Source organism: Macaca fascicularis, chromosome 5, assembly GCF_037993035.2.
Source record: "Macaca fascicularis isolate 582-1 chromosome 5, T2T-MFA8v1.1".
Classification (NCBI taxonomy): domain Eukaryota; kingdom Metazoa; phylum Chordata; class Mammalia; order Primates; family Cercopithecidae; genus Macaca; species Macaca fascicularis.
The window spans coordinates 109,170,980-109,179,728 of NC_088379.1; the positions used below are offsets into that span (position 1 = coordinate 109,170,980).

The 8,749-nt window shown below is 34.1% G+C and overlaps 1 non-coding gene across 1 annotated transcript; it reads left to right on the plus strand.

Annotated features, from left to right (window-relative positions):
* Positions 1-5,027: 5,027 nt before the first annotated feature.
* LOC123573804 (small nucleolar RNA SNORD77) lies at positions 5,028-5,095 on the plus strand. Its single transcript, XR_006698536.1, has one exon. It is a non-coding gene; the product is annotated as a small nucleolar RNA SNORD77 (small nucleolar RNA).
* The last annotated feature ends 3,654 nt before the right edge of the window (positions 5,096-8,749 follow it).

The window sequence follows — 8,749 nt, forward strand, 5'->3', positions numbered from 1 at the left end:
TAGGGTAAAATGCTTCAATGTCTTTCAGAGCTTTCTATCTGTCATGTAATGTTCTACTAGAGTCAGCCTGGAATTTGGTATCTTATTGCTACAGAAAGTCTGTTTTCTTCAGTCTTAATATCTCTGTTTTAATGTTTATGCTGATCAGCTGTGCCTGAATTCCAAAGAAAGGAGGATATAATGACGCATATCCTACCCCTGCTTCCATCATGACCTAAACTAGTTTTTTGGTTAATTTTGGAATGCCCTTGACTGAGGGGAGCATCCATCAGTTGGTTGGAGGGCTTAGAATTTTATTTTTGGTTTACAAATAAGAGAAAAGATGTTAAGTACCTGAGAGAAAGGAGAAAGGAAGGTATGTTGGAGGTTTGAGCAGAAAGAAGGTATGAATAATCATCTGGCATCATGGGAAAATAAATGAAATAAGGAAATGCAGCATATTTGCCAGAGTTGTTTTGACTTATATTCATAACTTTAAAGTCAGAGTGTGAAAGGATTTGGAAGTGTGCATAATTAAGACATGAAATAGGAAGAATGATTCAACCAGATATTTGACAGCTGGTATTTTTTAGAAAAGCAAAATAAACAGTGGTCTACAAGTGGTGATATGGAGTAAGAAGGTAATCTACATCACCTCTAGGATCAGAGGCTTATGTGTTTTAGGAGACAAAATAGTCTACTCATGACAGGGCTGGAGAAGAACAAGTGAGAACATATTTTATAATTAAGATATAAATATCAGGCTATCACAAATGATGATATCCCACATTAGAACAAATTAAAAAATTGTATATGCATATCAAAATTTTTGCCTCATTAACCTAGAGTACAGGTGTCAAATGATAACAGAGTGTTTAGTTTTAATTTTTCATCCTGTTATTCTATCACTGACATTAAGATGGCAGCTTGATTTCCTATAATAGACATTTTTCTATCAAGAGATGAGACAGTGTTTTAATTTACTTGATCTTAAGGTTTTCTTATTGAATTCTTCCTCCCATCTCCTGGAGTGTTGAAATCAATATAATAGAGGTTTATTCAGGTGCCTAAATAGAACTCTCCAGCGATCGCCTTTTCTTCACCCTAGGAACACCAAATTGAACAACTCAACTGTCTATGCAAGAAAGCACCTTTGTAAGAACCCCAAAATCTACTTTTTCTTTCATTTTCGATGGTCAATGTAAGCTTCACAAATGTCAGAAACATATAGGGCATGCTCTTTTCTATAGTCTTTGCATCTTCCAAAATGTTTGACTGATAGGAATTGCTATTATTTGCTAAATTAATGAATCAAGTTTGTATTATTCCCTATTACTTCATGTTCTTTCTTTAATGAGATTGTAAGGTTCTTAAGGAGACAGAGACGCTTTTATAATGTATATACATGTGTAAAATACATTATATATATGTGACTAAATAAATGAATGAGTTCTGGTGTCACTTCCCATGTCAAGTCATAAAAATCTTATCAAACAGAAGCACTAAGAATATTCCACAATTTTTGCTTGTTTTCCTTTAATCTGATATTACTAGTCACCCTTTCCTTTTAGGCATGACATATTTGTGCATGATGATGATGTTTTAAAAATAACAAACAAATAAAATATTTTATTGATCTGCTCTTTCCTTAAGTCATTACCGTAGTCTCTCTCCCTCTTCACTGACATTTTGAAAGAGCAAACTACATGACTGTCTCTAGTGTCTTAACTTCGTCCTTCAATGCATAATAATCCACATCAATACTTACTGTTCTGAAATTGTTTTTGCTGAAAGTACTAATATCTCCTTAATTGCAAATCCAAAGTCCATTCTCAGTGTTATATATGTTTGCTTTCTCATCAGCCTTTCACACAGTAGAGCACTGCCTGTAGACTTCTTTCTTTCTAGACCAGGATTTTTCCTGGACCTCATTCGGCTTTAAAAACTTTCAAGCTGTTATTTCATCAAATTCTTCTCTATTTCTTTTAATTTGCTCATGTAATTCTAGGTGATTTCCTTGATTAAATTAATCCACTTTCTTTTCAACTACCACCTTGCATTCTGAAGATTTATACCTATCACCTCCAGCTCCATATGTCCAAATATTGCTATTGAATAAGTGCATTAGATACACTACATGAACCTTCAGCTTGGCATGTCAGAATGAGAAGTTACTCTCACCACACAGATATCTATCTTGGCTGCTGGAGAGGGTATATATCTAGTTCCCCTATCTAGAAGCCTTCCCTCTCTCACACCCAACAATCAACATACTGTCAGGTGATGCTAATTTTACCTTAGAGGTATCTATAAATACAGGATTCCTTTTTCCACCTTTGCTTCTGTTCTGTTGTCCACATCATCTCTTGCAATAATCTTCTAAATGATCTCCATCCCAGTAATTTCTGCCCACTCCAGTTCATCCTTTATTGTATCACCAGAATTACAATGCCAAAACCCAAGACAGAGTTGATTGCTTCCCTGAGTTAAACCTCTGTTCATCTCCATTATATAAGATATGAACTGATTCTGGAACACTAAGCCTTTTAATAGCATGTTTTCAAGCTATTCCTTTAGTCCTGTCTCTTGTTATTCTGGACTGACTTTCCAGTAGAACCCTATACTCCACTTGCATTGAATGTCTATTATATCCCAGACTTAGGCTCTTTTGAGAGTCTGAAATTGTTCATGCTTCCTTCTCCCCAAAGTAAGCATGTTATTTTCCTCATTTATTCATTGGTTGATTCAACACAAATATTATTGAATGACACTATGCAGTTATTATTCCTCGAAACGAATTTATGACATAGAAGGTGGGGGAGGAAGATATTGAACAATCACTGTAATGAATGCAAAATTTAAAACAGAGATAAGTACTTTGAAAGAAAATAATATGACACCATAAGAAAGTCTGTAAAAGGTTTTTGATCAATCCTGGGAGGAGGAGATGGTAGTCAGAAAGGATTAAAATAGGAGAAATAAATGGAAATTAACTAGGTAAGAAATGGAGGAATGGACATTCCTGAAAAAGGGAACAGAGGGAAAACTTGTGTGGATGGAACACAGAGATAAAGTGGGGAAGGTGGCGGGTACTGAAGTTGAACTTGTAGGCACAGGACAGGCATAGATACAGAGTACAGGTATCCAGGTTAAAAATACTGATATTAATCCTAACATCAGTGGATGCCCTCAAAGGGGATTAAGCACAGACGGGTACACATTACATAATCGGATTTGACTGTATTCTGGAGAATAGTTTAGAGAGGGATGAGTGAATTAATGCACTGAGAAACAGTAGTGTGCTGTTGCATTGGTCTGGTAGAGAGATAATGGTAACCTGAATGACAGTGGTCAGATTGGAGACGGTGAGAAGTGGAAGATTCCAAAAACGTGTAGGAGGTAAAAATCAAGGAGACTTCCTGATAGATTGGATATGAAAAATGAGGGAGAAGGAGAAAAATTCCTTCTTCCTTGTGTATCAAACTAGTTCTTATCTTTTAAGACTGTTCAGATATCACCTATGCAAGTTAGCATTTTCTAACTATCCCAGTAGCAATAAGAAGGGAGCTCATGTCTTTCAGGTTCCTTTGGCACAATATTCAGATCTCTGCACTTAAAGTAACTTCCCTGCTAAAATAACTGTCTGCTCAATGGAGAATGGGTTTCATGAAAGCAATGACCATGTTTCATTCTTTTTTTTAAATATTCCAATATCTGATATCATACCAGTCATATAATAGATGTTCAATGAAATTGTTTATTGACTGGCAGAATAAATTTAAATGCCATAGATAATTAAAGCCAGCATTCATTAAGAATGCACTATTTTCAATAAAATAAAATTTCAACAGAAAGTTAAGAGCTAATACAGATACACTTTTTTTGTAGACATATCAGTGGAGATAGGTTTACTCCATTCAAGGAACCATTAAATCTGAATTCTTAGAAAAACTATTTTTGTATCATGTGTGACTTTTGAAAATTAAGGAAGAGTCAGTACACTCTATTTAACATTGAAATTGTGAAGAGGCAGAAGGATTCGAAATCATATTAAGAAAAATTTTCACTCACAATTTTTAGTTTTTATTCATTATCTCATATTTTTTCCAGTTCTCTTCTAAGAGCTTTTTTGTTAATTGTGCAAATGATATATTAGCAATTATTCTAAAATAAATTAGAAATGTAACAGTATTCATTCCACTAAAAATGATACATTTAAAAGTATTTCAGGAATGCTTTTTGGAATACTATTAAAATATAAAAATGAAATAAATGAATGAAAGAATATTTTTAAGAGGCCTAATTTTTCAACAACGCTGCCTACTTCCTACAAGACAGTGCCCTCCTTTCCCAGCCATTCAAATTTTCTCATCCTTCAGTGAATCTCCAGGGGTGCTGCCTCTAACAGTCTTCATGTTCCTTTCCAAAATCAGGGAAGTGCTGGGATGCGTGTTGTTTTATTGAAATGAAAATTTCAGTTATATGCCACATAAGGATGTTTCAGCCAATAACCGACCATGTTTACCACAGCAGGTTCATGAGATTATAATACTGTATTTTTACTGAACCTTTTCTGTGTTTAGATATGTTTTGTTACACAGATACTACTCTATGTTACAATTTTGCCGATGGTATTCAGGACAGTAACATGCTGTACAGGTTTGTAGCCTAGGAGCAATAAGCTATACCGTATAGTCTAGGTGTGTAGTAGGCTATACTATCTAGGTTTGTGTAAGTACACAATGATGTTCACCCAATGATGAAATTACCTAACAACGCATTTCCAGAATACGTCCTCATTGATAAGCAATACATGACTGTATCCAGATACTGGCTGAAACAAATCAGGAATATGAATAGCAATGAAACATTTATGCAATAACTTTTATGCTTTCAACTATTTGAAATATAAATGCATATGGGCAAGGCCAAGATTATATCTGGGGAAAAAGGAAGTTGTTAAGTTAGAGATAATGTTTTTACTTTTCACAAATGATTTAATTTTTATTTTATTATTTTATTTATTTTTTTTTACAATAAAACAAACAATACTATGATGGTTGCATAGTTCAGCAGATTGAACCATGAAGAAATGTACCATGTGTCTTATGTATCTGGGGTGGCTGCAGTTTGCTGTTAGTAGTTAAGCAGTGTACCACCAATCTACCATTAAAATATTCTTAGTGACAATTTTGTATTAAAATTATAGAAAAAACCCAAGAATAGCTGAAAGATAAATAAGGAAACTAAAGTTTAAATAAATTCGTTTTTTAGAGGAAAAAATCACCTACATAAAATTCACTTGTATAAGTGAGAAGACAGAAAGGCAACTGAATATTTCTCAATAAAATGTGATGCCTGTTTGTCATGAACTGTAAGAGCATAAATATGAAAAATCAAAAGGTTGTCTTAATACGTCATAGTTTCTTACAGGAATATTTAGAAAAATAAATATTTTGGAATGTATGCTTGTGGAGTTCAATTTTATTTTGTAGTATTGTTTAGACTCAGAGTACCTAGTATATAAATTTTGATTTCCAAAATGAGTTGCTATAGTAATATGTAAGAATCTTAAAAACAGTCTGTATAAGAGAAATACATTTGAGTTTTCTTTTAAAACATGTAAGCATTTTAATCAACAATGAATGAGAATTCTATCACTCTGCTTCTTCATCAGCAATGAGTACCACAGTCCCCCATTAAAGTCCTGAGGGATATGTTCCAAGGCCCCCAGTGGATGCTTGCAGCCTCAGATAGTATTGAACCCTTTTTATGTTTTTTCCTATACATACATACCTATGACAAAGTTTAATTTATAAATTGGGCACAGTAAGAGATTATAACAATAATACTAAAACAATTATATCAATATACTATAATTGAAGTTATGTGACTGCTGTCTCTCAAAATATCTTATTGTGCTGTAGCTCTTAGCAAATTCAGCACACAATATTTTTCCTTTGTTATTAAGCCAAGTACTTAATGCTTTCATTTCAACAAAGCACATTATGGCTTCTCTTTGGCATATCTGAATTGCCAGTATCACTACTTTTGTGCCTTGGGGCCATTATTGAGTCAAATAAGGTTACTTGATCACATAAGCACTGTGATACTGTGACAGTCAATCTGAAAATCAAGATGGCAACTAAGTGACTAACAGGCAGATGGTGTACCCAGTGTGGATACAGTGGACAAAAGGATGATTAAGGTCACAGGAGGGCAGGTGCGAAATTTTATCATGCTACTCAGAATGGGATGCAATTTAAAACTTATAAATAGTTTATTTCGAGAATTTTTACCTTTAATATTTTCTGATCTCTGAAACAGTGAAAAGTGAAACCGTGGTTAAGGAGGAACTCCTGTATTGTCAATTTTTTCAATCATAGTTTTTCTTTGAGGTGTGCAGTGGTATCTCATTGTTTTAATTTGGATTTCCTACAGAAAAGTGATAGTGAGCATTTAAAAATCTGCTTATCTATCATATGCCTATCTTCTTGATGTCTCTGTTAAAATATTTTGCCTCTTTTTAAATTCAGTTGTTTCCTTATTGTTCAATTTTGTCTCTTTTTTGTATATTTTGGATATGAGAGTCATTTGTATATTTTGGATAGATGTCCTTTATTAGATACGTATTTTTAAAATATTTCCTCTCAGTCTGTTGTTTTATTATTCTCCTAAGTGTCTTCTGCAGAGCAGACTTTTTAAATTTAAAAGTCTAACATCAAGTTTTTCTTTCATGTTTTTGGTGTATGTAAAAACTCATCACCAAGCCTAAGGTCATGTGGGTTTTCTCTTATGTTTTCCTCTCAAAGCTCTACAGTTTTGCATTTTATATTTAAATCTGTTATCCATTTTGAGTTACTTTTTGTTTAAAGTGTAGACTTGTAAGTTTTTTACCTGAGTAACAACACAGAATAATAACATTTACTAAGATGGGGAAAAAAACGGTTTGGGGATTGGAGGTAGGAATACAGTTTAGATATGGACATGTTAATATTTGAAGATCCTACTTGACAAACACATGGTTAAGTAGGAAATTGTATACAAAGAGTCTAATTCTCATATTTCCACATACCAACACTATCAGAAGTCCAGGAGTCTGATTTATAACTTCACCAGCGCCTCGAACTCTCTATTTTCCCACCTCCCTTTCCTTCCCCTACAAGTTTTCAATCCCCATTTTATGTTTTCAGGAGTTTGTTATTACTTATAATACTCTTCAAAGTATGTGTAGGGTTGGAGTTCATCATGACTAAGTCCTATTTTGGTGCTTAGTCTGTGACAGAGATGCTTTGGCTGATGAAATTTGACCTTGGTGTGTCCTATTCAAAGTATAAAATAAGGCTGGACAGTAGTTCACATCTGTAATTCTAGCACGTTGGGAGGCCGAGGTGGGAGGATTGTTTGATGCCAGGAGTTGGAGGCTGCAGTGAGCTAAAATTGTACCACTGCACTTGCCAGGTGACTTGGAACTAAAATGTGTTCAACTCCAGTGAGACTTGCTGACATAAAAAGAGATAATATGCTTCAAGTACCTAGTGCTATGCATGGCACACAGTAGACACTCACTAAATGACTGGTTATTTCTCTTTCCCCATAGATGGGACACTGTGCACTAAACATCTGAAGACCAGTTGCTCAAGTGAAAAAGAATGACTTGATGTATTTCAGATCAATATTATGCATATAATAAAAACTATGAAATGCTAAAGCTTAGCTGCAAAGATAAAAGGCAAGAAGCTTGTTGGTGAGGTTGTGGTAGCAACTGAATATATGAGAATAGATTGGTACAATCACTGGATTCCTATAACTCAATTAAGAGTTGGAAGTAAAGTGTAATTCTGATGCTGTTCATGTTTTAAAGTAGAAGGATAATATGTTAAATTAATAAATTAATAATAGATATTGGTATACTTATAGAAATGGATTGTCACAGTGTCTATCTTTGAGGGATTAATTGGAACAAAAAGGTATTTCATGAATTACGTAGCTCCAGAAATATCTATTAGTAGAAAAAGACTGAAAATGAAAACATAAATTTCTATTTACTACACAGTGAGATAAATGTTTTATGTTAAGAGCTCATCTCATGCATCCCCGTGACATCAGTTTTCTTCAGTATCTGCCACTCTCAGTTTTATTTCCAGCTGGAATCTCTTTTCTGAGTTCCACAACTAAATAACTGTACCAACTAGACATCTATTTTTGAATTATTCACAGGCATCTTAAATTCAGTCTGTGTAAAACTGAACTGGTGAAATTGCTCTTTAGACCTGCTCCTCTAGTGTTTCCCATCTTAGCAAATTGCACAATCATTTCCATGCAATTGCTCCAGCTGGGAACATACAAGATATCACTGACTTTTCCCTCTTTTTTATTTCGATCAGTTACTTCAAATTCTTATTATGGTCTCCAAGGCTCTGCATAAAATTCCTCACTTTTACGATTACAGTAGACTGAACCATTATAACAAAGAAATCTCCCAAAAAGTAAGGGTTCAAATAGTAGAAAATTATTTCTTTATCTTATAAAAGTTTAGGGTAGATGTTTCAGATAAACAAGTACTTGGCTCCACACTGGGACACAAACTGATGAGATCTGCAATCGCTAATACTTAGTTTCCAAGGTCATTCTGAGCATGGCCCAACAATCATCCTGAAAGAGAAAGAGCATAAATAAGCACGCATGGATATGCTTCATGAGTGAAGCAAGGAAGTGGAACATATTTCTATTCTCACTACAATGGAAAGAACTTAGTTACAAGGCACAC